General features: G+C 47.6%; 1 protein-coding gene across 1 annotated transcript in view; it reads left to right on the top strand.

Moving 5' to 3' along the window:
- Positions 1-27,659, top strand: part of LOC139761693 (AN1-type zinc finger protein 4-like) — a 98,549-nt gene that overhangs the window by 50,154 nt on the left and 20,736 nt on the right. Inside the window, 1 exon segment of the mRNA XM_071686085.1 lies at positions 19,892-20,047. The gene's annotated coding sequence lies outside the window, so the exon portion shown is untranslated.

Here is a 27,659-nt window from a genome sequence, read left to right as displayed (position 1 = left end):
ATTCAAGTGAGAAACTGCAGAAGCTGATGCCTGAGTTTGAGGGAGTGTATGTAACGAGAGACTTGAAAATAGACTGAATAAAAGCAGGGTTATCAAGTTTAGCAGTGCAGAGGCATAGGTTAGTTGGAATTTAACTTATGATGGAGAAACTTGGAGGAAGTGTTTTAGATGCCTGTGAGTGGACATGGCAGGGATTGGAACCATGGAAACTGAGTTGAGTCATTGTGTGTGTGTGTGTGTATGGAGAGAGAGAGAGAGAGAGAGAAGGTTCTTTGATCATTGAGGAACGCGTAGAGAGAGTTCGCTATCTGGGACGTAGAAAATGGGTATGTTTGAAGGAATGGCAAGCCCAACAGTGTTGTATGGGCGCGAGGCTTGGGCTATATATGAGAATGTATGGAGGAAGACGCAGATGTTGGAAATGAAATGTTTGATGACAGTATGTGGTGTAAGGAGGGTTGGTTGAGCAAGTGATAATAGGGGAAGAGAGAGGCGTGATAATAAGAAGAGTATGGATCAGAGAGCAGAAGGTGAGCCGAAATGGTCTGAACATATGGAGAAAAGGAGTAAGGAAAGGTTGACAAAGAGGATATATGTGTCAGAGGTGGAGGGAACAAGGAGAAGCGGGAGACCAAATTGATGATGGAAGAATGGAGTGGAAAAGGTTCTGAGTGCTCGGGGCCTGTACATGTAGGAAAGTGATAGGCGTACATGGAATAGAGTTATTTGGATCGTTGTGGTATACAAGGGGCGACGCGGGTGGACTGAACCAAGGCCAGGGAAAACCACGGAAAGGTCTGTGGTACCTGGTTATGTATAGAGAGCTGTGGTCTCTGTGCATTAAATATGACGGTTAGAGAATGGTTAAGAAAGAATGAGGCCTTTTCTTCACCTGTTCCTGGCGCTAGCTTGAAAACGCAAGAAATAGCGATCAAGCCTCTTTATCTTGGGCAGGAGCCCGTGACTTCATGTGGCTGCTGCCCTGCTGCTGTTGGCTGGCCCACTGCCACCAGGCCTCCGAGACCCACTTGGCCCCGCAGAACCGTAAGCCTGGTTGGTCCCCTGGTGTATGGTTGTCGCCTGGATGACAGATATCACGTGAGGTGTGGAACAGTTTGGGAGTCTCTGTCTTAAGTGGCCAGTCGCAGGATCCAGCCAACACACTCGAAGACCGACCTACCTACCTCACCGTCGCTCTAGTGTCGGAGGGTCGTACCGTCGTCCTTGTCGACGGCATTGTCCTTCTCCAGGAGCGCACCGTCGTCCTGAAGGATGGTACGTACCGTCTTCCTCAAGGACGGTACCAGTCATCGTAAGGGAACGTACCGTCTTGTTCAGGGGGTCACGTCTCATTCAGTGGGGTCATGTCTGATTCAGGGGGGGTCACATCTCGTTCAGGAGGTCACGTCTCATTCAGTGGGGTCATGTCTCATTCAGGGGGGTCACATCTTGTTCAGGGAATCACGTCTCGTTCAGGGGCGCCACATCTCGTTCAGGGACGTCACGTCTTGTTCTGGGGGTCACGTCTCGTTCAGGGATTCACGTCTCGCTCATAGGCGTCACATCTCGTTCAGGGACGTCACATCTCGTTCAAGGGGTCACGTCTCGTTCTGGGCGTCACGTCTCGTTCAGGGGCGTCACGTCTCGTTTAAGGGGTCAGCGCCATGAGAGTCGAGTGCATGTGTTTGTTGACCTGAGCGACAGTGGCCTGACCTCGTCAGCCGACCCGTCCACTTGTGCAGAGGGCAACACACATGGTTAAAGTTTGCGCATACATCAATACACACACACACACACACACACACACACACACACACACACACACACACACACACATGCACACAGGAATACATACATACATACATACATACATACACGCAACACCTCCTCCAACCCTCCCACGCATAAGGTTTGAAATGCACACACAAGTAATGCCACATACCTCCTGCATGACCTGCAATTGGGTGGTCATGTGTCAGTAATCTAAGTCCTTAACAATGATTGCTTGACCTCATTATGCACGACACCCGGCCGGCCAGCCAGCACAGCCACACCGGCCAATAATGTCTTCCACGGATCAGAAATGTGGTTCCTGGCATCTCAACACACCTCTACCTGGCCTGAGCCAGGTACCTAGTATGACCTGGCCTGAGCCAGGTACCTAGTATGACCTGACCTGAGCCAGGTACCTAGCATTCCCTGACCTGAGCCAGGTACCTACCATTCCTGACGTGAGCCAGGTACATAGGATTCCCTTAGCCAGGTGCCTAGTATTTCCTGAACTGAGCCAGTTACCTAGTATCCCCTGAGCCAGGTGCCTAGCATTACCTGACCTGAGCCAGGCACCTAGCATTCCCTGAGCCGGGTACATACCATTCCCTGACCTGATCTAAGTACCTAGAGTTGTGACCCAAAAGTCGAATGTGTCCGGGTTCGAGTCCCGGATAGAACTGGCGGTACACAGCGCTGATGTATGAATGTGTGTCTAGCTGGGGTGCAGGTGTGGATTTAGATAAAATGTCGTAAACTTATACATTGTTAAGAGACGAGCCAACACGAGCGTATCACTCTCAACCCCGTGACACACACACACACACACACACACACACACACACACACCAGACAGCAACAGGAGGAGGCCAGGTATCCATTATTCAGCCAGGTGGGGCCCGCCGTGTGGGGAGCCGGGTACATGATCTGGGAGAACCCTGGTAGGCCCGCTCGGTCCACCACATGACTCCCACCTGCCCCCGCCACCATGCCTCACCGCTTGCATGGTGCTACTCAGGCTCATACAGCTCAACCCTTGAGGAGCGAGGAGGAGGGCACAACCCGTGGCTCGGCCTTCGACCTGACCGTAAGGGTTAAGTCGAGGGGGCCAGGCCATCATGGTCATAAGGGTCGTGCTCCAGGGTGGTATGACACCCCCAGCTCATGGACCACCGCTGCCACATACCTCCAGCATGACCAGTAATTGGGTGGCCATGTGTCAGTAATCTAAGTCCTTAACAATGATTACTTGACCTCATTATGCACGACCCCCGGCCAGCCAGCCAGCACAGCCACACCGGCCAATAACGTCTTCCAAGGATCAGAAATGTGGTTCCTGGTATCTCAAAACACCGCTACCTGGCCTGAGCCAGGTACCTAGTATGACCTGACCTGAGCCAGGTACCTAGCATTCCCTGACCTGAGCCAGGTACCTAGCATTCCCTGACCTGAGCCAGGTACCTAGCATTCCCTGACCTGAGCCAGGTACCTAGCATTCCCTGACCTGTATATGTTTAACTGGTATAACTTGTGGGCATGAGGACTTGATGCAAACGAAGATGGGCACATCTTGTCGAACTGTATTTTGAGAAAAGATTTGTGATTGGCTTTAAAAAAAAAAGTTGGTTTACGTAAGTATTCGTGGGTGAGTGGGGGTCTGGGATCAATGGGCTTTGACTGATTACGTGCAGAGTGACAGACGTGCAAAGACGAAGGTGTTGGACGAAGACGTGCTGAGTAGGGTAGCTGGTGGGATGTCTGATCATTTCTTGGTCAGGTTGGAATTAAGCTTGTTTTACAGAGATAACTCGAGAGTCGTGAGTCAAGAGTGACATAAGGTGAGGAGTGAATGTGACATAAGGGGAGTGAATGTGGAGTAGAAGGTATATAGGAAACCTGTGCTTACAAATGCAGATGAATTGTGTAGTGTGTGGACGATGGGATGTGGACGTATGAGAGAGGGTAGTGGGTGGTGGAATAAGGAAGATGATAATGAAGGGTGAAGGTGTGTGGACGCCACCTGAGGGGAAGGAGTGCCAGTGATTGGAAGGTGTGCATCAGAAGTGTGCAGGAGTTCGAGAAGAAGGCACAGGAGCTGAAGAAGAGGGGAAGTGAGAAATGGTGTGAGAGGTCTTCGTGAACTCCAGACTAAGTAAGAATATGTTTTGGAAGATGAACTGAATAAGGATTACCCGCTCCTGCTCCACTCGCACCTACCTGAGTCATCCTTTACACCTTTCCCACATATTTTCGCATCACTTTATGTGACAGATCGGATGAAAAATGGGTCCACTTTAGTGGCAAGTAGAAATATTTTGACAGAACAGAACGCAAAATAGATTTCATCAGTCTTACCAAGTTATCCAAACATCTTATATTCACTATTCACACCAGTGGAAGGCATGACATTATCTGAGAAAAAGTCATAAAGAACAGCTATTTTTTTTTCCCCTAAAAATGTGCCTAGTTTTCCTTTGTTTTTCCGTAAAACTAACGTCTTCAGACAATTGTCATTTTATTTCCCCTGATGTTGATAGTTATTGCTAGTAATGTGTTGCACTTAACAGTCGTGGCTTGAGTGTTAGCACAGCACATTCCCAGTGACGGTTAGGTTTACCCAACTATTTCAGTGGTTAACCCACTCAAGCAGTGGATTTTGAAGCAACAAGTGGAACCCTCTATGTAATGATATCAAGCTCAGTGTTATATATATATATATATATATATATATATATATATATATATATATATATATATATATATATATATATATATATATATATATTTTTTTTTTTTTTTTTTTTTTTTTTTCATACTATTCGCTATTTCCCGCGATAGCGAGGTAGCGTTAAGAACAGAGGACTGGGCCTTTGAGGGAATATCCTCACCTGGACCTCTTCTCTGTTCCTTCTTTTGGAAAAAAAAAAAAAACGAGAGGGGAGGATTTCCAGCCCCCCCGCTCCCTTCCCTTTTAGTCGCCTTCTATGACACGCAGGGAATACGTGGGAAGTATTCTTTCTCCCCTATCCCCAGGGAAATATATATATATATATATATATATATATATATATATATATATATATATATATATATATATATATATATATATATACGTAAATAGTGCATATGAACGCGCACTGCCATGTAATATACTAACCTCCAACAGCCAGGATCGAACCCGGGTCCCCTGCCCAGGAGGCGGGAGCATTACAGCTAGGCTGTGATCACCTCTACGCAGGGGACCCGGGTTCGATCCTGGCTGTTGGAGGTTCGTATGATATATATATATATATATTCTGACGCATAACACGCGACATGTCTTCTATGTTCAGGCCAAAATATATATTTTCTTACTTTTCTGTTTCCAGTAACTTTTCTGTATAGTTGCCAGCCCTCCACACACCTACTCTCCTGTAGTACTTTTCGTATCTGTACTGAGTACATTACATCCCCAGCCAACTGCCTGGTCATCGTAGACAGTACTACGGGAAAAGATCGGTTCACTGTACAGCGATGTAGTCCAGGCGGATTATGATGTAATTCATAACATTCACGTAATGCCATCCATACAGTTGGAGTACAGAACCCTAGCTTTACCTGCTGTAATATGGGAGATTTCATAGAACTGGCTTCTACAGCGTCAGCAGTTATGTATTCCGTGTCCTCCTGGTCAATGGTTTCGTTGTGTGTATGATGTAGCCACACGCTGTGGTGTGATGCAGCCACTCGCTGTGGTGTGATGTAGCCACACGCTGTGGTATGATGTAGCCACACGCTGTGGTGTGATGCAGCCACACGCTGTGGTATGATGTAGCCACACGCTGTGGTGTGATGCAGCCACACGCTGTGGTATGATGTAGCCACACGCTGTGGTGTGATGCAGCCACACGCTGTGGTGTGATGCAGCCACACGCTGTGGTGTGATGCAGCCACACGCTGTGGTGTGATGCAGCCACACGCTGTGGTATGATGCAGCCACACGCTGTGGTGTGATGCAGCCACACGCTGTGGTATGATGCAGCCACACGCTGTGGTATGATGCAGCCACACGCTGTGGTATGATGCAGCCACACGCTGTGGTATGATGCAGCCACACGCTGTGGTATGATGTAGCCATACGCTGTGGTGTGATGTAGCCATACGCTGTGGTGTGATGTAGCCACACGTGGTGGTGTGATGCAGCCACACCCTGTGGTATGATGTAGCCACACGCTGTGGTATGGATGTATATATAAAACAAATGAGTTTCGTTTGTTTTTGATTAATGTTAATATGATAAATTTGGACTTCATTATTTTCAAAAATATATATGTAAAATGAAGATATGAATATATTTTCCTTTATTTCGAAAATGTACAATGTAGTCGCAAATGAACAATGTACAGTTACAATTGTACAATGTACAATCACAAATGTACGATGGACAATCACAAATGTAACAATTTACAATCACAGATGTACAATGTACAGTCACAGATGTACAATGTACAATCTTGACGAAAACGAAAGTCGAAAAATGTAACGTTAAGACGAATCGTTTCGTGTCGTTGGATGGGCCACGAAATTGATGGGAATTTCATGAAAAATTGGCGACAAGTTAGAAAACTGACGACAAGTTAGAAAACTGACGACAAGTTAGTAAACTGACGACAAGTTAGAAAACTGACGACAAGTTAGAAAACTGACGACAAGTTAGTAAGAAAATAGACGACAAAATGTGTTAAAGACACGCCGTCTTCAGTCGTCCTCCACGACACGCAGGGGATATGTGGGCAGCGAGTGGCCTTGCTCCTCTAGACGTGTGTGTGTCTGTGTTTTTGTGTGTGTGTATGTGTGTTTGTGTTTGTGTCTGTGGTTGTGTGTCTGTGTCTGTGTTTGTATGTGTGTTTGTGTCTGTGTTTTTTTGTGTCTGTGTGTTTGTATATGTGTGTGTGTGTTTGTGTGTGTGTGTATGTCTGTGTTTTTATGTGTGTGTGTCTTTGTCTGTGTTTGTGTGTGTGTGTGTGTGTGTGTGTGTGTGTGTGTGTGTGTGTGTGTGTGTGTGTGTCTGTCTGTCTGTGTTTGTATGTGTGTGTGTGTGTGTGTGTGTGTGTGTGTACCTTCACTGTACGGGGAGGAAGTCCTACGCTTGTGTTCTCGACTATTCTCTCTCAGCTACAGATGGCCTCGGTATATATGTCCCGGATGACGTACCTTCTCTGATCCTTACCCTCTTGTTTCGTCTGTTTTAAGTCTTTTCGTTTCCCCTTATTCCTAGGGGGCGCCGCTGTGCGACCCATCCCAGGGGAAAATGGTACGTTCTAACCCTTCTATCCATATCGCCCGACCGTTCTCACGTCTCATGTTTGACAAGTCCTTGAAATTCTCCTTTACTCTCGCTTTCACCAACACTGAGAACTGCATTCTCTCTCTCTCTCTCTCTCTCTCTCTCTCTCTCTCTCTCTCTCTCTGTCTCTCTCTCTCTCTCTCTCTCTCTCTCTCTCTCTCTCTCTCTCTCTCGTCCAGCTTGGTCTGCTGGCGATCTCGCCCGTCTGAGCCACCGTTGGTCCTCCTCTCCTGGCGGACTTTGAGGAGTCTTTTGCCGTCGGAAGTCACCTTGACCTTGTGGGTCGCATTGTACGACCAGTGATGGGGGTCACAATGTGCGACCAGTGATGGGGTCACATTGTACGACCAGTGATGGGGTCATATTGTACGGCCAGTGATGGGGGTCACAATGTGCGACCAGTGTTGGGGTCACATTGTACAACCAGTGATGGGGTCACAATGTACGACCAGTGATGAGGGTCACAGCGTACGACCAGTGATGAGGGTCACAACCTTCGACCAGTGATGAGGGTCACAATCTTCGACCAGTGATGAGGGTCACAACCTTCGACCAGTGATGAGGGTCACAACCTTCGACCAGTGATGAGGGTCACAACCTTTGACCAGTGATGAGGGTCACAACCTTCGACCAGTGATGAGGGTCACAACCTTTGACCAGTGATGAGGGTCACAACCTTCGACCAGTGATGAGGGTCACAACCTTTGACCAGTGATGAGGGTCACAACCTTCGACCAGTGATGAGGGTCACAACCTTCGACCAGTGATGAGGGTCACAACCTTTGACCAGTGATGAGGGTCACAACCTTCGACCAGTGATGAGGGTCACAACCTTTGACCAGTGATGAGGGTCACAACCTTCGACCAGTGATGAGGGTCACAACCTTTGACCAGTGATGAGGGTCACAACCTTCGACCAGTGATGAGGGTCACAACCTTCGACCAGTAATGAAGGTCACAGCGTACGACTAGCAGTGGCCGGCGGTATGGGCAAGGTGGTCGTGGTATATTGATCAGGTTTTGGTATGTGCGAGTCACTCTCATGATCACCCCCTGGAGCAGAGCATTCCTGGTCGTGAGGGAGGGTCGTCACGCCACAGGTTAGCGACGGGTCGTGTTATGCCAGCTTCCTGGTCGTGAGGGAGGGTCGTCACGCCATGGGGGTAACAGGTCGCGTTACGTCAGCCTCCCGATCGTGACGTTGGGTCGTCACGTTACGCTGCAACTGGTTGTCTCACGTGAGCCTCACTCTTGAACATGACGGTACGACTCTGGGGCATGACGGCATGACCCTGGTGCATGACGGCCTGGTCTTTAACTCAGGGTTTTGTGTCACGAACATTGTGGAAAGACAACGAGGTAGAACAGCACGACCCTGGACGAGTGATGTGTTGGTGGCACTGACCTCCAGCCTCCAGTCCTCTGTACATGGGTGTCACTGACCTCCAGTCCTCTGTACATGGCTGGCACTGACCTCCAGCCTCCAGTCCTCTGTACATGGGTGTCACTGACCTCCAGTCCTCTGTACATGGGTGGCACTGACCTCCAGTCCTCTGTACATGGCTGGCACTGACCTCCAGCCTCTAGTCCTCTGTACATGAATGTCACTGACCTCCAGTCCTCCGTTCATGGGTGGCACTGACCTCCAGCCTCCAGTCCTCTGTACATGGGTGTCATTGACCTCCAGTCCTCTGTACATGGGTTGCACTGACCTCCAGTCTCTAGTCTTCTCTACATGGGTGGAACTGACCTCCAGCCTCTAGTCTTCTGTACATGGATGGCACTGACCTCCAGCCTCTAGTCTTGTGTACATGGATGGCACTGACCTCCAGCCTCTAGTCTTGTGTACATGGATGGCACTGACCTCCAGCCTCTAGTCTTCTGTACATGGATGGCACTGACCTCCAGCCTCTAGTCTTCTGTACATGGATGGCACTGACCTCCAGCCTCTAGTCTTGTGTACATGGATGGCACTGACCTCCAGCCTCTAGTCTTGTGTACATGGATGGCACTGACCTCCAGCCTCTAGTCTTGTGTACATGGATGGCACTGACCTCCAGCCTCTAGTCTTGTGTACATGGATGGCACTGACCTCCAGCCTCTAGTCTTCTGTACATGGATGGCACTGACCTCCAGCCTCTAGTCTTCTGTACATGGATGGCACTGACCTCCAGCCTCTAGTCTTGTGTACATGGATGGCACTGACCTCCAGCCTCTAGTCTTCTGTACATGGGTTCATAATAAGTCAGTTTTTCTTCGTCTGACTTCTGTGTTTTCTTTGTCATTTGACTATGTTCATTTACACCGATGCCTGAGGAATGTTGATAGTGCCGCCCATGTTCATCTTGTGGGCGGCAGCGCAAAGGGGGTCACAGAGGGTACCCACGAAGTGTACCAGACCAGCCAGGTTGTAGGGGCTGTGTGGGCCTGAGGGCTGCGGCTTCCAACAGCTTGGTCGACCAACGACCCAGCCCAGCAGCAGTCTGGGGCCAGCCCGGGCTGTAGGGGGCGAAGACCCCCGAAGATCTCACCAGGGATGATGAAGAAAGAGGAGGAGAGAGGGAGAGGAAGCCGGGGTGACCTGCTGAGGCCCACTCAACACCCCACCAGGAGGGCATGACTGGTCCTCCGTCAGACTCGTGTGGCCAGGTGATTATGCCGGAAACTGTGACAGATTTGGTGTGTTACATACACTCACAGTCTTAACATACGGTAGACTCCTCCACGAGATGCTAGAAGTGGACACTGCTTTCACAATTTCAGGTATTTTGTTGTTGACAGTGAGGTGTTGTGCCATATTCTACAGGGTTTGTTTAGGCTTGTCCCTCAAAAGGCTTTCTTTTCGTAGTCTAAGACTCTGTGTTTTAGTCGAAGTCCAAATCTGTGGTCACAGAGTTGATAATTCACATGATTAACATCATCTCCAGATGGACCAGAGCGCCAATAATACCCGTAGCCTATAGCCTTAGTCTAGGAATCACAGACACACACACACACACACACACACACACACACACACACACACACACACACCATTTAGTATGAACAACACAGGTGCGAGTATGACAGGAGGAGACGTACCTCTGGTCTCCAGTGTTGGTCGTGACCACTACGCGAGTGATGAACACGAGGGAACGAGAACAGAGCCAGTGTTTACAGCAGAACATGACTGTTATAGACATTGATCATTTTGACGAGGAATGAATAATACTGAGCTACAGGCAGCAAGGGAGGGGTCGTCTACTTAGGTACAAGTAACAAGGTTTGGTTGTATGAGAAAACACAACACAGACCACAACATAGCAGAACATACCACATAGAACGTATGGTGTGTAGCACAGAGCCCCTGGGAGATGTGTGACGGTACAGAAACTACGTATGTTATGGAGGTATAACATTGATGATGACAACATGATGGAGAATATTACAGCCACTAATATTACAAGTGTTGTTATTAAGTTATTACAATCATTAGTAGTGCAACTACTATTATTACAATCAGTGACAATGCAACTGTTATTATTACAACCAGTGTTAATGTCACCAGTAATACTGCAGCCAATATTATTACAACCAGCGGTATTTTAAACCCAGTAATGTTACAACCAGTAATATTACGGAAGAAGAGGGAGGGAAGGAAGATTAAGAAGGGAAGAGGGAGTGAATAGATAAGAGGGAAAGGAAAGCAACACACACACACACACACACACACACACACACACGTATGTTATATCCCCGCGTACACAACAACCCCCAGACACACCCACACTTCCCCCACCGCTCGATAATTGCCAAGGTTGTTAGCTGTTCGCATGCTCGTAAATATATGTACGTATGCTTTATTGTGAATGTACGTATGAACTACGACACACACACACACACACACACACACACACACACACACACACACACACACACACACACACACACACTATTACAACAATAATGTTGTGGATTATTAGAACCGGCCGAGTTAAGAGGTTAGAACAGACAATAAAAAAAAAAGTAAAAAGAAATTTGGAAGAAAATATATACGAAGAACAGTCCCCCCCCCCTCTCCCCAGTGTGAGGTTGGTTGGTACCTCATATAGAAAGTCATTGTGGGGTTGGTGGCTCAGTATGAGTCATTGTGGGGTTGGTGGCTCAGTATGAGTCATTGTGGGGTTGGTGCCTCAGTATGAGTCATTGTGGGGTTGGTGCCTCAGTATGAGTCATTGTGGGGTTGGTGCCTCAGTATGAGTCATTGTGGGGTTGGTGCCTCAGTATGAGTCAGTGTGGGGTTGGTGCCTCAGTATGAGTCATTGTGGGGTTGGTGCCTCAGTATGAGTCAGTGTGGGGTTGGTGCCTCAGTATGAGTCAGCGTGGGGTTGATGTGTTGGTATTTGTGTGTGGTGATACATGTAATGGGAGCTGGGATCATGTATTAAGCACCTGTGAATAAATACAGTCATTAACTGTGTCTAATGCCAGGACTGTAATTGTGGAAGTTACTTAGACGCAGGCTGTAAGTGAGGGAGTTATTTAGACGCAGGACTGTTAAGTGTGTGAGTTACTTAGACGCGGTACTGTTGTGTGGGAGTTACTTAGACGCAGGACTGTTGTGTGGGAGTTACTTAGACACAAGGCTGTCAGTGTGGGAGTTACTTTTACAAGTGAAGCTCATACCGTTTGTATGTGTGGCTGGTGGGGATGAAGACGGAGGACTGGTTGTCATGTGTTCGTGTCTATATATATATATTTCATTTAATATACTTTGTCGCTGTCTCCCGCGTTAGCGAGGTAGCGCAAGGAAACAGACGAAAGAATGGCCCAACCCACCCACATACACATGTATATACATACACGTCCACACATGCACATATACATACCTATACATTTCAACGTATATATATATATATATATATATATATATATATATATATATATATATATATATATATATATATATACATAAACAGACATATACACATGTACATAATTCATACTTGCTGCCTTTATTCATTCTCGTCGCCACCTCGCCACACATGAAATGACACCCCCCTACCCCCGCACGCGCGCAAGGTAGCGCTAGGAAAAGACAACAAAGGCCACATTCGTTCACACTCAGTCTCTAGCTGTCATGTATAATGCACCGAAACCACAGCTCCCTCTCCACATCCAGGCCCCACAAAAGAAGATGGAAACAGATGGTACGTGATATTAGAAAACAGGTGATTGTTTTAACCATTTGTAAGAAAGAAATGAAATCATAACCACATGATCAGATAGGGTAGTTTCCTGGGCAGGTATACAAGTGGTCCTTGGTTGAGGGTTGCAAAGAGACACAGGTTACTGGGAGTGAGGACAAAGAGCATGAATCTACTTCTTCCAAGGTTGGGAGAAAATATAACAAGCAGGATTTTTAAGAAAAGATTTTATGTTTTCAGGTAGGTTACAGAGGTGGTAATGTAGGTTATAGTAGTGGCAGGTTAGGTTATAGAGTTGGTAGGATAGGTTATGGTGGTGGCAGGGTAGGTTATAGAGGTGGCAGTGTAGGTTATATAGGTGGAAGGGTAGGTTATAGAGGTGGTAAGGTAGGTTATAGTGGTGGCAAAGTGGGTTATAGTGGTGGCAGGAAGGTTATAGAGGTGGCAGGGTAGGATGACATCAAGCCTGGGACACCACTTGTTTTTACCTATATGACCCCAGAACTCCTTTCATGGGGCTGCGCTACAATCAGGAGTATGGTTCTGTTGGACTTCTGTGGAGCTGGACGTTCCTCAGCGAGAGTTTACTCCTTTCCATCCTTTTACGGTAATAAAACCTCGCCCTCAGCGCAACCACAAGCAGGCCGAGTCCGGTAACGCCGGGGAACCATGAACATAATTTCTTAGTTCTAAACTGAATGAAAAAAGGTAACAAAATTGTCGCAATGAACATGGAAAAAACAAGTTGGGGAAGCCAGCATTTTTTATACTTTCTTTTTCTACTTTTGTTTCACGTTTGACACATTCTGAGGTTAACTAACTGTTAATATTTGATAGCTGTTAACTCCAGCAACATACAGACCCAAGTTAACCTTAGAGACACAACACAGGAGTTTGATCAATACATGGCTGAAGTCAAGTGTGGATGTGTTACGTTATTTGCCTGATGTGTGCCCGATACTGGCCTGTGTCGAGTGATGGCCCCGATCTCTTAGTCTTTCTGAAACAACATGACTGAAGGTCAGTCAGATTTAAGTCAGGTTATGTCGTTAGGTTAGCTTGCTGTACGTGGTTCACTATGGTTTAGTAAGAGGTGATGATTTGATAGGCCAAGATGGTGTCGGAGAGGCAAGTGGACCCACAGAGGCGAAACGGTTGGTAGATACTGAGTCAGTATTGAGGGAGGTCATTACGAAGGTCTCTCAATGCTGTCAAGGGTAACACTTGGTCAAAGAGCATGCTGATGTATCGAGGGATCGCCCCTCATCGCGGTCAAGAGGTGACTATGATAATAGCAGTGGTTACCACGTCAGGAAGGCTCCACTGATGTGTTTTCCCTCACAGACTGGTCACTGTCACTCCAGGGATCGCCTTATTCCCACAACTGTCTTGGAAAAGTAACTTCTTTTTCGACCCGTCATCAGGAGGAGACATCAACAGAGGCCCCTCTAGCAGCCTAGTTACACATCGTCCAGTAAATGATCTTTCTATACAAAGTACTTTGTGGTAAAAGACCATGACATTCGTAGCGTACATCTTTCTGAAACATTGTTGACCTAAAGACGTTTATGCTGGTCAAGAAATCCTAAGTATATTTCTTCTTCATGATCTCCAGGATCCAGCAGCCGACACTGGCTGGTGACCTCCTTGTCACCCACCTTGACCAACCGATACTACACCATCACATCCCTGACATCCCACTACTTCGAGGAAGACCTTGAGCAACATCATCAGTGGTATATCAAGTGTTCCTGTACACTCATGAGCACACCTGATCAAATGCCACTTGTCCATGAGTCATGTTAGGACCCAGAGGTTCACATCAGCCTTTCCTGCAGGAGTTTCATGTCAGTGAATTACATAGTGCGGCCACCTCCCCCTCACTGGATAGCAATGTTGCAAGCTCAGTGTTATGAGGGGATGGCACATGCGTTCAGCCTCCCACCTGCGTCATTACCTGTGTTGATGATGTTATCCTCTGACTCCTCTAATCTGGCCAACTTGATCCTTTGATTCAGGTTCCGTGACGTCTCCCACCTAACCATCAACAATTGCCAGCATGATGCTAAGTACAGACCTGATGATGATCTTTCTTCCTGCTCCTCTGGGGACTGGGGGGTCCTACCCTTTGGTCTTCCTCGAGTGTCTGTCTGTCTTCCTGTTCTCCCTCTGCTGTGGAAAGGGGAGTGGAGGGGGGGGGGGGGATACCTTCCATTGTCTTACTCGAGTGTTTTGTACAGTGTGTTAGCCCCGTATTTTTATTTAATGGTTCCTGGTCTGTGGACCCACCTAGTTGTTCTCTTGTTAACCACTTGACGGTACGACGGTACACCTCTTCAATATAATAGTCTGCTTTCTGACCTGACCTTCAGAGGGTTAGGTCAAAGGCCAGGCCGTCTTACCCAAGGGTCGTATCATCTTGTCGACGAAGTGAATGAGGCAATCACCTCATACCAGACTGTGTTCGCTGATGACCAGGGGATTATTATGGATGAAGTGCCGAGCGTTAGGAAGTACAGGCATCTGGCAGGGTGAACTGAACAGATTGTAGCTGTGGTCATGCAAAGTGCATACTCAAGTGGAGTCCCAAGTGATGAAACGTAACGTAAAAGGATGAAAATAAAAATGATATCCATACTGAGGGGAACAGACCAGAGTATGATATCCATACTGAGGGGAATAGACCAGAGTATAATAGCCATACTGAGGAGAACAGACCAGAGTATAATGTCCATACTGAGGGGAACATGTTACAGGACCTTAACCATATGGCCAACTTATGATCGTCAAGTTGGGTTATTTTTTGTCACTCAGTATTGTCACCCATGACACGATGTAGGATGTGTTCATTGGGGTATATACAACAGGTGTTTAAGGTGAGACATGCTTCAGTCACCGTCTCCTCACGTTAGGGACCATTGAGAGCTGTTGGAGAAGATCCAGCGGAAAGCAACGACTTTGATATCAGAGTTTAGGGTAAAGGTTCCGTGTACACAGGGAGAGGCAGGAGAGACCTTCCCCTGGCCAGACTGGAAGGACAAGGGGATAAAGCGAGACAAGATGGCCATCTTTACTGTACCAAACGGACGCGATGATGTAAACTTAAGGTCACGTCATTGCAATCAGAAAACACCTTGTATATTTATATATCTATCAGTTTATCTACCTACCTACTGACCTATGTAGATATCTAATGTGTATCTATCTATGTATCTGTCCATCTGTCTTTTTGTCTGTCTATATCCCTTTCTCTATTTATGTGTGTATCTAAGTGGAGACAGTAATTGTCTACCCCCCACCTGTCTCTCTCACCCCTGGACTTAATGATTCAGTCGACTGTCTTCGTGTCCACGGGGCTTGTCTGTCAGACCTTAAAACGCGATTAAACGGAGCAGTTGCTCTTTTCCTGGTGTAAATACCAGCCCGGAAGGTCATTTTGCCCGTGGTTGTGAGCAACAGTGGCCGCATGCTTTAGTAATGTACACAGTTAAGTGTTCGATGGAATTCACGATCGAGCCGGGAAAAATTTAGGTCACTTATCCCTTCCGTGTGAGGGAGGTGTAAAGTAATTGTCATTGCCATTTTCATTATCAGATGGTGAGGTACAGACCGGCTCATGGTTCGTATGTTTAGTATGTAATACAGTGGAGGCCATTTGTGTGACACAGGCTTCGTGTAGATAACATGTAAAGGCTGACAAAGAGACGACAAACATTATTATCCACCTAAGCAAGATGGAATGAACCTTGAGCACGGCGGTAAGAGCCTTATTAAGCATGATGGTACGAGGCTTGAGCACCAAGGTATGAGCCTTGAGCAGGTCGTGTTCAAGGATCATATCGTCGTGCTCAAGGAGAGTATCTTCTTGCTCAGGGGTTATACCGTTATGCTCAAGGATCACCCCATCTTGCTCAAAGCTTGTACCGTCATGCTCAAGGATCGTATCGTCTTGCTCAAGCATATATGGGGTAACTTCATGAGGGCCTTGAGCATGTAATGAGTCTGTAACTTTACTGTACGAGGAGGGAGTTTTACCTTTTAGGGGACCCCCAATCTCTTTGAATATTCTCTATCATACAGCTTCTTCCATTTACGTATGCTGCCTGTATTAACCATGTCTCACTCAGTATAATCCCACTCATCCACCACTTTTAAACACGGTGTGCCAGAAGTCACTGTGCACCTATACTATAAACAATAAAATCATCTCATTCTTCGTATTATAATGTTACAACAAATGACCCACGAGACTTTTGACACGTATGGTGACAGCCCTTTCCCTCCCCCTCTCACAATCACCCTTCCTCCCCTTCCTTCCTCAGGCAACGTCACTTCAGTGTGTCTTTGAACACCAGCGTCGTGTCCGGCTGCGAACTGGTGTCACTGTGCAAATAGTGTTGACGCTTGAGGCTCGAGTGTTGTTGGTGTCACAGGTGTGACGTAGTGCAGACCATTACATACGGACGAAGTGTGCATCAGATGTTTACTGGGAAGTATCCAGACACTCCAGTACCACATGGCAACGAGGTGCGACGGCTATAACTACCAAGTTTCTGTGAAGCTGGATCAGTTGAGGAGGCATCAAGATCCGGCAGGCCCAGCGGCAGTAGTAACAGAGAAGAACATATTGGATCTTTGGGATCGGATGATGCAAAGCCCGAGAAAGCCCGTTCGTAAATGACCCCAGACGGGCGTCTGATGTGAGCAGCAGACGTAGAGTGTTGAGAAAGCAGTTGCATCTGCGTCCCTACATGATAACATCTGTGCATGAAGTGAGAGAATGAGGAAGCGTGTGGAATATTGCCAATGGGTTAGACTTTGTTACTGCCACATGGAGATGATATTCTGGACGTCACATTATTTACCGATGAGGCGTAGTTTCGCTTGTCAGGTGACGTCAACGTCCAGAACATCCGTGTTTGGTCGGCGACTAATACGAATAAGATCAAGGAGACACCATTACATGATCAGAAGGTTGGTGCGCGGTGCGCCATATCATGAAATCGGATAATCGGCTCAGTATTCTTCAGACACAGTCAAGTCGCAACGTTATTGTGAGTTGCTTCTATACCTCATCATTGAAGATGTGAATGGGAACGAAATTGCCAGCGGCTACTTCCAACAAGACGGTGCTACTGCGCACACAGCTCGTGTCTCCATGAGGTTACTACGCAGTGTGTTCGGGGACTGAATGCTTTCAAAGGACATTTGGCCACAGTGGGCGCCAGATCTTACACTCTATTATCTGTGGGGGAAAGCAATGAAAGGCATAGCTTACGAAGACAATCCTCCCGCTCTCCCTGAACTGAAGAAGCCATCGCAAAGTTCATCAGAATCATCTCTCCTGTTGAATTGTCGCGTGACAAGATAAGACGTGCAGGTGCGTGTGTACAGGCACGTGGGTGCCATTTCCAGCATGTGTTGTAACTTTAGTAAGTATGTGAAATGTATTCAGAGACTCTGTATATACTCATCGGCTACGGCAGGTGCAAAGAGACTTTTGGTTCACCCTGTACTACAAAACTACCAGTTTACATCTCTTTTAACAAGTTTTTTTTTGCTTCCTTTCATGTTGTCCTGTGGTGGTTTCTCTCCCTAACTCTCTCGAAGACCTATTCACTCTCCACTTGAAGGTTATAATCAGGTCACCCCTCACTCTTCTCTCCTTCAAAGGGGTCAAATTTCTGGTATCATCTCTCCTGCCTTTCTCTGGACCTTCTCTATTTGCTCTTTGTGTTATTGTTGTTTTTCGGCGCGGTGACCAAACCTGAGAAGCCTATTCTAGTTTTGGTCTCATGTAGGATATGAACAGCTTGCTAAATATTTCCATATTCATAGACATTTACTAACAAACAGTTTGTCTCCTTATCTATTCTAATGTGGGACTGTGGCGACAGGAAATGCACAATGTCGACTCGCAAGTCCTCACGCACACGATCATGAAAATTATTTCTTGCTTCATGGTAATCGTACTGAGGTCTTCTTTCACCTTGTCCCATCCTCATAACATTTGCTTGGGTTGAATTTCCCCCACCAAGCATCGCACCAAATTTGAAATCTGTTTTAAGTCCCTTTGTTGCCTTGACGCAGTCCTCCTCGCTTTCCACCAGCCGCATGACTTTTACATCATCTGTAAACCTGAGTCCAATACCATCAGGTGAGTCATTCATATAGATCAAGAAGAGCAGTGGTCTCAAACAAGACCCTGTGGCACTCCGCTGGTCACCACAACCCATTTGGAGAAGGCTTCTCTGACGTACGTCCTCTGTTCCCTCCCACTGAGATGTAATCTATCCAGTGTGTGTGTGTGTGTGTGTGTGTGTGTCTTATATCGCATGTGTTTACGATAATATGATTAATCGCACAGGTTTGCTCGGGGATCGTGTGTCGTGCGAGAGGTCATTCATCTATGCTAGTCTTGTCCCCATATACGTCTTAGGAAAGGCTTGTTATATCCAGTGGCCTGATCACCTGTAGGGAGGGATGGTCCCTGGGAGTCAAGGGGGAACCTCTCCAGCAGCCAGGGGCACGTCTCCCCAGCACGTCCCTCCAGCACGCTCCTCACGGTCGATCTTCCAGCATTCCAGCGTCTGCCACGCTATCTGGGGCAAGACAGCGCTATCCTTCTGGAGGCTTCAGAGTCGTAAAGCTTAGGAGGGAATATTGGTTTGTAGAGACTTAAGTGTGCGACGGCCGATGGTGGTGGGGGGGGGTTGGATAGCTGTTCCTGAGGGAGTGGTAAGGACTGGGGTGTTGTTGAAGCCACGGACCACGCCAGGAGGCCACCACCCACCTCACCGGCCACTCATGATGGTCTTGCTGGTCTCTTGTGGCCTCTCTCTCTCTCTCTCTCTCTCTCTCTCTCTCTCTCTCTCTCTCTCTCTCTCTCTCTCTCTCTCTCTCTCTCTCTCTCTCTCTCTCTCTCTCTCTCTCTCTCTCTCTCGCCTCATGGTACGTGCCACACTTCTTGTACGGCATGTGGTGGTGTGCGTGATCTAGTATATGCTGACAACCACTAGGAAAATGAAACACGATATGTTCCCAAGTGCATTTTCGTGTAATGATCGCATCGTCAGGGGAGAAGCAAGGATGAGTCAGAAGACGTAGAACAGTGGTTATCAGCGCATATATATATATATATATATATATATATATATATATATATATATATATATATATATATTCTTTGTTGTTGATAGAAATATCTTTAGATTTTGGGGATATTTGACTGAAATATTCCCAAGTTATGAAGACATGGCAGAGTTACGTCAACACACATTTTCATAACCGTTGAGCCTCCAGAACTCGTGTGGTTGTGGGATTTTTAGGGACTTGACTTTTTAAAGGTTTCCAAGCCCTTCATACGACGAACCTACTCTGTTTATTCCCGCCAGACTTCAGTTCTGATAGTAGTATTTAAACCTAAGGTCGAGGTCAGTGGGACATCTAATGTCTCTTAAAATGACACTAATGACAGCTGTACCACCTGACTGGGGCAGTGAGGTTGATAATCTATTTATATTTTGTAAGGAATGGTGTATAGTGGACGTGGCCCGACCGAGCCCCCACTCCTCACCACCCTGCTCAAAATCTGTGTTGTCTTGTCCAGGTGCGTCGGGTGGCTGGCCTCTGCTGCGGTGTGACGCTTACTGCGAGGTGGACGCTGTCATCAGCAGCAGCTGGTGTAGCCCAGCACTGTCGTGGGACGCGAGCCCTCAGTCTGCCAAGACCCAGAGGCCCTGCAGACGCCCTAGATGAGTAGCAGGTGAGTACTGGGGTTAGTCTGGGTCTTAGGTAGTAACGTTCACATTCATAGATGTACCTGCCACACCTGGATGTATCTATCGCACCTGGATGTATCTATCGCACCTGGATGTATCTATCACGCCTGGATGTATCTATCACACCTGGATGTATCTATCACACCTGGATGTACCTATCACACCTGGCTGTACCTATCACACCTGGATGTATCTGTACCATCCAGACCTCGCTGTACCTGCCACTGACGCGCACCTGAGCATAGTGTCAAGATACGTGCATATATGGCCAGCCTTCAGTGGGCGAGAGGAGTGAGGAGCAGCGGTGGACTCACTGCTCTCCTCCCAGAGACATATTTAGCAACACTTGCTCGTATTGTGTCCCCGGATGTGCACAGCGAGAGCACCTCTGTGCAGGTGATGCGCATCTATTCCATAACTCGCAGACGATACAAAAAGAAATTGAACGTTTGCAGCTGCAAGCTGTTGGACCGGGCTCTTAGGAGGCAAGTGGATTTTGACATCAAGAAGCGTAAAAGGTTTTCACATAGGCAGATAAAACGATAAGGCAAGCTACAGTGAAAACACTCTTGCGCTACAAGTGATGAATGAGGGAAGAGACAGAGGTGTAACGATCTCCGAGGATCTCAAACCAAGGAAGCAATGCGTAGAAGGCAAACTGAAATTTTCTGTGAGGCATTTGAATTTACGTCTAAGAAACTGATCCTCACATCACAGGTGCCTCCCCACCTTGAATCCTGTGTTCAGCTATGGTCACCTTTCTTCAAAAGAAAGAAGGAAAGAAACCACAGTGGCGAGCTACTGTAGATGTGAGAGCTAAATAAACAACTTAAACTTACCTGACTTAGAAAATGTACAGGTATAGAATGAGGCTTTGATAATCTCGATGTATGTAATAAGCTAATAATTAAGGCAAGTTTTGTTTGATTTCACATGCAGTAATGAATGCAAACTTGTGGGCAAACGTTTGCCTTCTGAGGCCAGAATGCTTTGTTCAACAAGGTTGTTACCTTATGGAATGATATAGCAGTATAAGTAGTTGAGAGCACCAACAATAGCTGCGTTTTCGGACAGACTTAGAGACATTATTTTCCCCTTAAGACCACGACTGACAATATTTACACCTTCGTAGTTATGTATAAAGATTTAAGATATGTCACCATAAGTCATTTGTTTGGTTGTCTTGCCTTACCTCACTAAATATCTGTGTTTCTCATCCCTTCCTCTTTCATAAACAGCTGAGGAAGGTTCAGATCCGTTCCACTGTCACAAACAGCTGAGGAAGGTTCTGATCCGTTCTACAGTCACAAACAGCTGAGGAAGGGTCTGATCCGTTCCACTGTCACAAACAGCTGAGGAAGGGTCTGATCCGTTCTACCTTCAAACGTCCGTGGATACATCGAGCGGTTCATTGTCTATCCTTTATTCTTTGTATTTACACTGTGTCGTCCTCCTTTTGCGTCCTCCATGTTTCCTTAATTCCTAGTTCTTCCTTTCGTCTTGCACTGAGGCAGCCCAGTGTCAGCACCTCTGCAGTAAACGAGAACACGTTCCTGTTTCTTGGCCAGTTTTAAGCTTCTCTTCACAGATGTCTTCGTGAGGTAGTCTCGTCTTACTTGGACCTTGTGGATGTGGAAGGAGTGATAAAAGTTGGCACACACTACAGAGGGGTGGGTACAAGTAGGCTTGTGAATATCTGTCTCTCTCTCGCCTGCCGTCGCTGGTGCACTCACTGCCGTCCTCAGCAGCACCTCTGTTGTGTGACTGACTACTCTGAGCCTGCGTCCAGCCAAGAGCGCTTACCATGGAAGCTACCGAAGAAGGCCCCCTGGACGCCCCTTGGCTGATACAAGACGGTCTGTGTTTTGACTGTGATGAGCGTCTCCTGTATATCCTGATGGCGGAGGCCCACAGACAGACGAAGAGGCCTGTGCACGACTGGGGTTTTCAGGAATGAAAGTGATGGGAGACTGATCCAGCCTGACACTGGAGACTGTGTCAGTAAATGAGCCTGGGACGTTGACCATCACGGTGAAGTGGAAGGGGCGCCCTGATGCAGTAGCCAGTGGTGACGGAGCGGTCACAGCGAACGCCCATATGATATGGTCTTGCAAGGGTGGACCTGCAGTGAAAATGGTGGCATTGCAGTGAATATGATGGACTTACGGCGAACATGGTGGACTTACAGTGAGCATGGTGGACTTACGGCGAACATGGTGGACTTGCAGTGAACATGGTGGGCGTACAGTGACCATGGTGGACTTGCAGTGAACATGGTGGACTTACAGTGACCATGGTAGACTTACAGTGACCATGGTGGACTTACAGTGAACATGCTGGATTGTAGTGAACATAATGGACTCACAGTGAACTTGCAGTGAACATAATGGAATTGCAATGAATATAGTGGTCTCTGACCAAAGTGGACTTACAGTGAACATGGTGAACTTACAGTGAACATGATGGAATTACGGTGGATATGGTAGTCCTACAATGAACATAAGGGACTTACAGTGAACATGGTGGACTTACAGTGATCATGGTGCACTTACAGTGAACATGGTGGACTTACAGTGAGCATGGTGGATTACAGTGAAAATGATGGACTTAACATCGAGCCAGGTGAACTTACTGAGAACATGGTGAACTTACAGTGAATATTATGAACATACTGTGAAAATGATGGACTTACAGTGAACATGATGGACATACAGAGAACTTGGTGGTCTTACAGTGAACAGCCTTACTGAGTGCACCAGGATATAGTGAACACCTTTACTGAGTGCACCAGGGGATGATGAACATCCTTACTTAGTGCACCAGATGATGAACATCCTACTGATTGTATTAGATGAACAGTCTTACTGAGTGCACCAGGGAATGATGAACATCCTTACTGAGTGCACCAGATGATGAACATCCCTACTGAGAGCACCAGGAGACGATGAATAGTCTTACTGAATGCACCAGGAGATGATGAACGCCTTACTGAGTGCACCAGATGATGAACAGCCTTACTGAGTGCACCAGGAGATGATGAATAGCCTTACTAAGTGCACCAGATGATGAACATCCCTATTGAGTGTACAAGGAGATGATGAACATCCTTATTGAGTGCACCAGATTATAGACAGCCTTACTGAGTGTACCAGGAGATGATGAACAGCCTTACTGAGTGCGCCAGGAGATGATGAACATCCTTACTGAGTGCACCAGGTGATGAACATCCCTACTGAGTGCACCAGTAGATGAACAAAGGTGTACCACTGAACAAGACGGGTTTAGGGGCCGTGTCCCCCTTAATCATGATACACTGTAGAGAGCTGAACTCGTGTGATATACCTGTTATACACATATTAAGATATGTGAGTAAGGAGGATGTTGGATGATGTACGACAGATGTTGGTAGGGCCTGGAAGACGTGTGATGGATTGCAGGTGAGGCTTGGTATCTCATAACACCTGTAATTACCTACATTTTCTGTTATGAGGAGGGAGTTTGAACACTCATGGGTGCCCCCATCTGTTGAACAGTCTCTACCGTCATGGAATATGTTGAACGTGTTGATACTCTCAGCTGTTACACTTTCATCAATTGTCTTATCTCACTGTACCACTGCCTTCATGATTGAAAGGTTATTTTGCTTCAATTTTTCCCCACATGTTTCTTCCTTTTTTAACCTTTAATCTCTTTTACTTGTTTTATCTTTGCATCTTGGAGTTGTTAGTGATTGACAGCGTCATAATGATTTCAAATCTTGAAGGTCATGATCAAGTCACCAGTTAGTTTTCTCTCTTCCATGGTAGGGCAAATTGATAACCTCTAAACTCTCACTGAAACTGGGTTCTCTCAGTTCTAGTACCAACATTGTTGACCATCTCTGGACCTTGTCCATAATTTCTATATCCTTCTTTAAGTGGACTGAGCAAAGATGGAAGATCGAACTCTTATTTTAGCCTAATAGTCGGCTTGAATAACCTATTGAACTCCTCCTTAACCATGAGCCTAAATACAGTACTGATATTTACCAGCTGACTCTTGGTCTGTCTAACAGCCCTATTGAGGAACCCTGTAGGCGTCGAGGTAGTTCCCACACCCACATCCCCCACAGCGTCGCGTTCTGCGACTTGATATACACGTATCCAGGTCGTCCTACACCGTGTCCCAGCCTCATCACTTTGCATTTGTCCTGTTTGAACTTCCTGCACCAAGTATCAGACCAATTTTGGAGTTTATCTACGTTCCGTTGTGAGCTGTCGTAATCCTCATAATTCTTTACTGCCTTCATGACCTCGGCATCATCAGCAAACATGTTCAAGTATGGGTCCAGCCCTAGCAAGGGATATGTGTAGAGGAGAGGTGTTACCGCACTCTGTCGACATATGGTTATCCATCATGTGAGAATTGTCTTTCGGCCAGGGTGTATCATCCTCAGTGGACGAAAAGGAGTACAGCCTCGTCGAGAATCTCCTTACTCCAAAGGAGTCTATCATTTTCCTGCTACTGATTGTAGCGCAGCCTTGAAGCTGAAGGAGCCCCGTGAAAGAATTCTGGGCTTACACGATAATAAAATGAAAAATGGATAAGAGTAATGGTCCCAGGACCCAGTCCTTTCGGCACGCCGCTGGTGACGTGTGAACCCGCTCGCTTCCAGAAGGTTCCCCAGATGCGCGTCCTTTGTTCCCTTCCACTAAGATCATTTTCAGTTTACTGAGGGATGTCTCCCCTCCCTCCTGCTTGAAGATTGGTCATCTTCACGAACCTGCAGTCTGGTATGGTGCTCAATGCGTGCTATCAATCAGTCTATCTCTCCATCCTTCTCTTTTGTCTAATCCAGAACTCACTCTCTCGTAGAAGGTCTAAATGATTTGTTGCACATGATCCCCTTTCCCATGAGTCAGTGTTCTCTCTCACTCACTTGGTTTCTCTTCGGAAGTCATGATGGATTTACGTTCTGATCATCTTCTCCAGACCATAGTCGCCAGGGAGGTCGTAGTGTGGTTCTTTCTTTCCATCTCCTCCTTAAAGATGAAGAAGGTATTTGCTCACTCTCATATCACCGGTACCACACCTTTCTCTGGCGACTTACGAAACACTATTGCAAGCGGCCTGGTCAAGCGTTTGTGCCCTTGTCCTCTACACATGAAAAGCCTCAACGCGACCATGAGCTAGATATGGGTCAAGACCCTGTACTCCTCCTAACTTTCCCAGCTATATTTCAGTGCTTTTCAACACCTCCACCCTATTCCATCCCATTGTTGTTAGGGCTAGAGTGACCTCCACTGTGAAAATACATTTGAATCTGTTCTTCAGTTCCTCTTCATATCCTTACATCATGCTCTGCAGCTCTGAATTGACACCTGTACCGTATGGCAGGTGTGGAGTGGTTCAGATGACACCTGTACTATGTGGCAGACATGCAGTGGTACAAATAAAAACCTGTACCATGTTGCAGGTGTGGTGTTGTACAAATGACACCTGTAGCATGTGGCAGGTGTGCAGTGGTACAGATTGCACCTCTACCATGTGGTAGATGTGGTGTGGTACACCTGTACCACTGTGGCAGGTATAGAGGGATCAGGAAGACCCTCTGTCACTGTACGTACATCTCTCCGACAGTGAATGTGACCTCACGGGTACGGATGCAGTGTTAAGCAGTGAGCTCCGTATTACGTCACACGTGTCGAGCAGTGCAGAACACCTGTATTACAGACAGATGTTGAGTCGTGTAGATATAACCCTTCGTATCATGACACGTACGGACTAGTGTTAAAAAAGAACGTCTTTATACACCACAGGTGTCCAATGACGTATCAGAATACCTTTGCTGCTCAACGAACCAAGCGATGCAGGGGAACACCTGTTATAAATGATGAGCTGTGTTGACTAAAGGCACGGAACAGTGTTGAAGAACATCTGTTACTGGAGACGGGTATTAAACAGCTTTGTAGAACAGGTGTGACATACGACAGATGTTGACCATAAGAGGAACACGCCTGTGTTGGGCGGCAGGGGTGGCCGTCTCCTGTGGTGGGCGGCATGGTTGGTCACCCCGTCTAGTGGGTGGTATAGGCTGGCCGCCCCCCTGTAGTGGGTGGTATAGCTGGCCGCCCCCCTGTAGTGGGTGGTATAGCTGGCCTGGCCCCCCTGTAGTGGGTAGCATACGTAGGTGGCCGCCCCCCTGTGGTGGGTGGCAACATCTAGCGTGACAAGGGTCGGCAACAGGAATGTACGTACTAGACTGACCCCCCCCCCCCGACAGCCCCACTGCCTCCACGCTCGATACTCCCACGCCAGCAGGGGCGCTGCCCCCCACCCCAACCCTAACCTCCAGCTAGGGTGCTCCCCCCCCCTAACCGTAACCTCTCGGAGGGGGCGCTGTCCCCCACCCCAACCTCCAGCAGGGACGCCTCACCACACCCCATCCCCCAGCAGGGGCGCCTCACCACACCACAACCTCCAGCAGGGGCGCCTCACCACACCACAACCTCCAGCAGGAGCGCCTCACCACACCCCATCCTCCAGCAGGGGCGCCTCACCACACCCCCAACATCCAGCAGGGGCGCCTCACCACACCACAACCTCCAGCATGGGCACCGCACCACACCCCCAACATCCAGTAGGAGCGCCTCACCACACCACAACCTCCAGCAGGAGCGCCTCACCACACCCCATCCTCCAGCAGGGGCGCCTCACCACACCCCCAACATCCAGCAGGAGCGCCTCACCACACCACAACCTCCAGCAGGGGCGCCTCACCACACCCCATCCTCCAGCAGGGGCGCCTCACCACACCACAACCTCCAGCAGGGGCGCCTCACCACACCACAACCTTTACCCTACTTTCGTCTCATTTGCCATAAGAGACGCCGTTTTCACCGCGACGTTCTGAAGGGACACCGCCTCTAGTCTCAGTCGGCAGAAGTAACAACACCTGTACCTCAGTTCTCCCTCTCCTGCCGCACGTCCTCTTACCTGGATGAGAGAATCCATCATGGGAAACTCGACCTTAACAGGCAGCCTGAGCCAAGAGATGACAGTGTCATCACACGCCACCAGACATCGTGTCTGTCATACATATACTGCAGTGTTGGCATCATGATAGTGGATGTGTGTGTGTGTGTGTGTGTGTGACTGTGTAGAGCTGGTTGGTAGAGTCTAGGTTCATCTGGAGGAGGGTTGGCCGTAGTGTTGCCCGAGATCATGGCTGTGTATGGCCTGTCGTCAACAGGTCTACGTTATGAGTGAGATAGTCCTTGTAGGTGGGTTTGGCGAGTGAGATGACGGTTTTCTTGTCGAGTTTTCCAAGGCATTACTGGAGAAGCAGAGTTACTTACTTCTTCTTGTGAAATATGACTCACACATATCTAGGGATATACACACCTCTTAAATGTGGTGGTCAGTGACAAACGTAGACCACCTCTTAAGTGTGGTGGTCTGTGGCAAGCGTAGACCACACCCTTTGTGTGTGGTGGTGGTGGTCGGAGGATGGCGTCGGGCACCCTTCATGTGTGATGGCCATGTGGTAATCCACAGACACCATTCAACCTTGCTTGGATTTCGTAATGAGCAGTATTTTACGAGGCGTAACAAGTG

Source organism: Panulirus ornatus, chromosome 1 (genome assembly GCF_036320965.1).
Source record: "Panulirus ornatus isolate Po-2019 chromosome 1, ASM3632096v1, whole genome shotgun sequence".
NCBI classification, from domain to species: Eukaryota; Metazoa; Arthropoda; class Malacostraca; order Decapoda; family Palinuridae; genus Panulirus; species Panulirus ornatus.
Note: the sequence above shows the minus strand (reverse complement) of the source record. Positions and strands in the feature narration are given on the sequence as shown.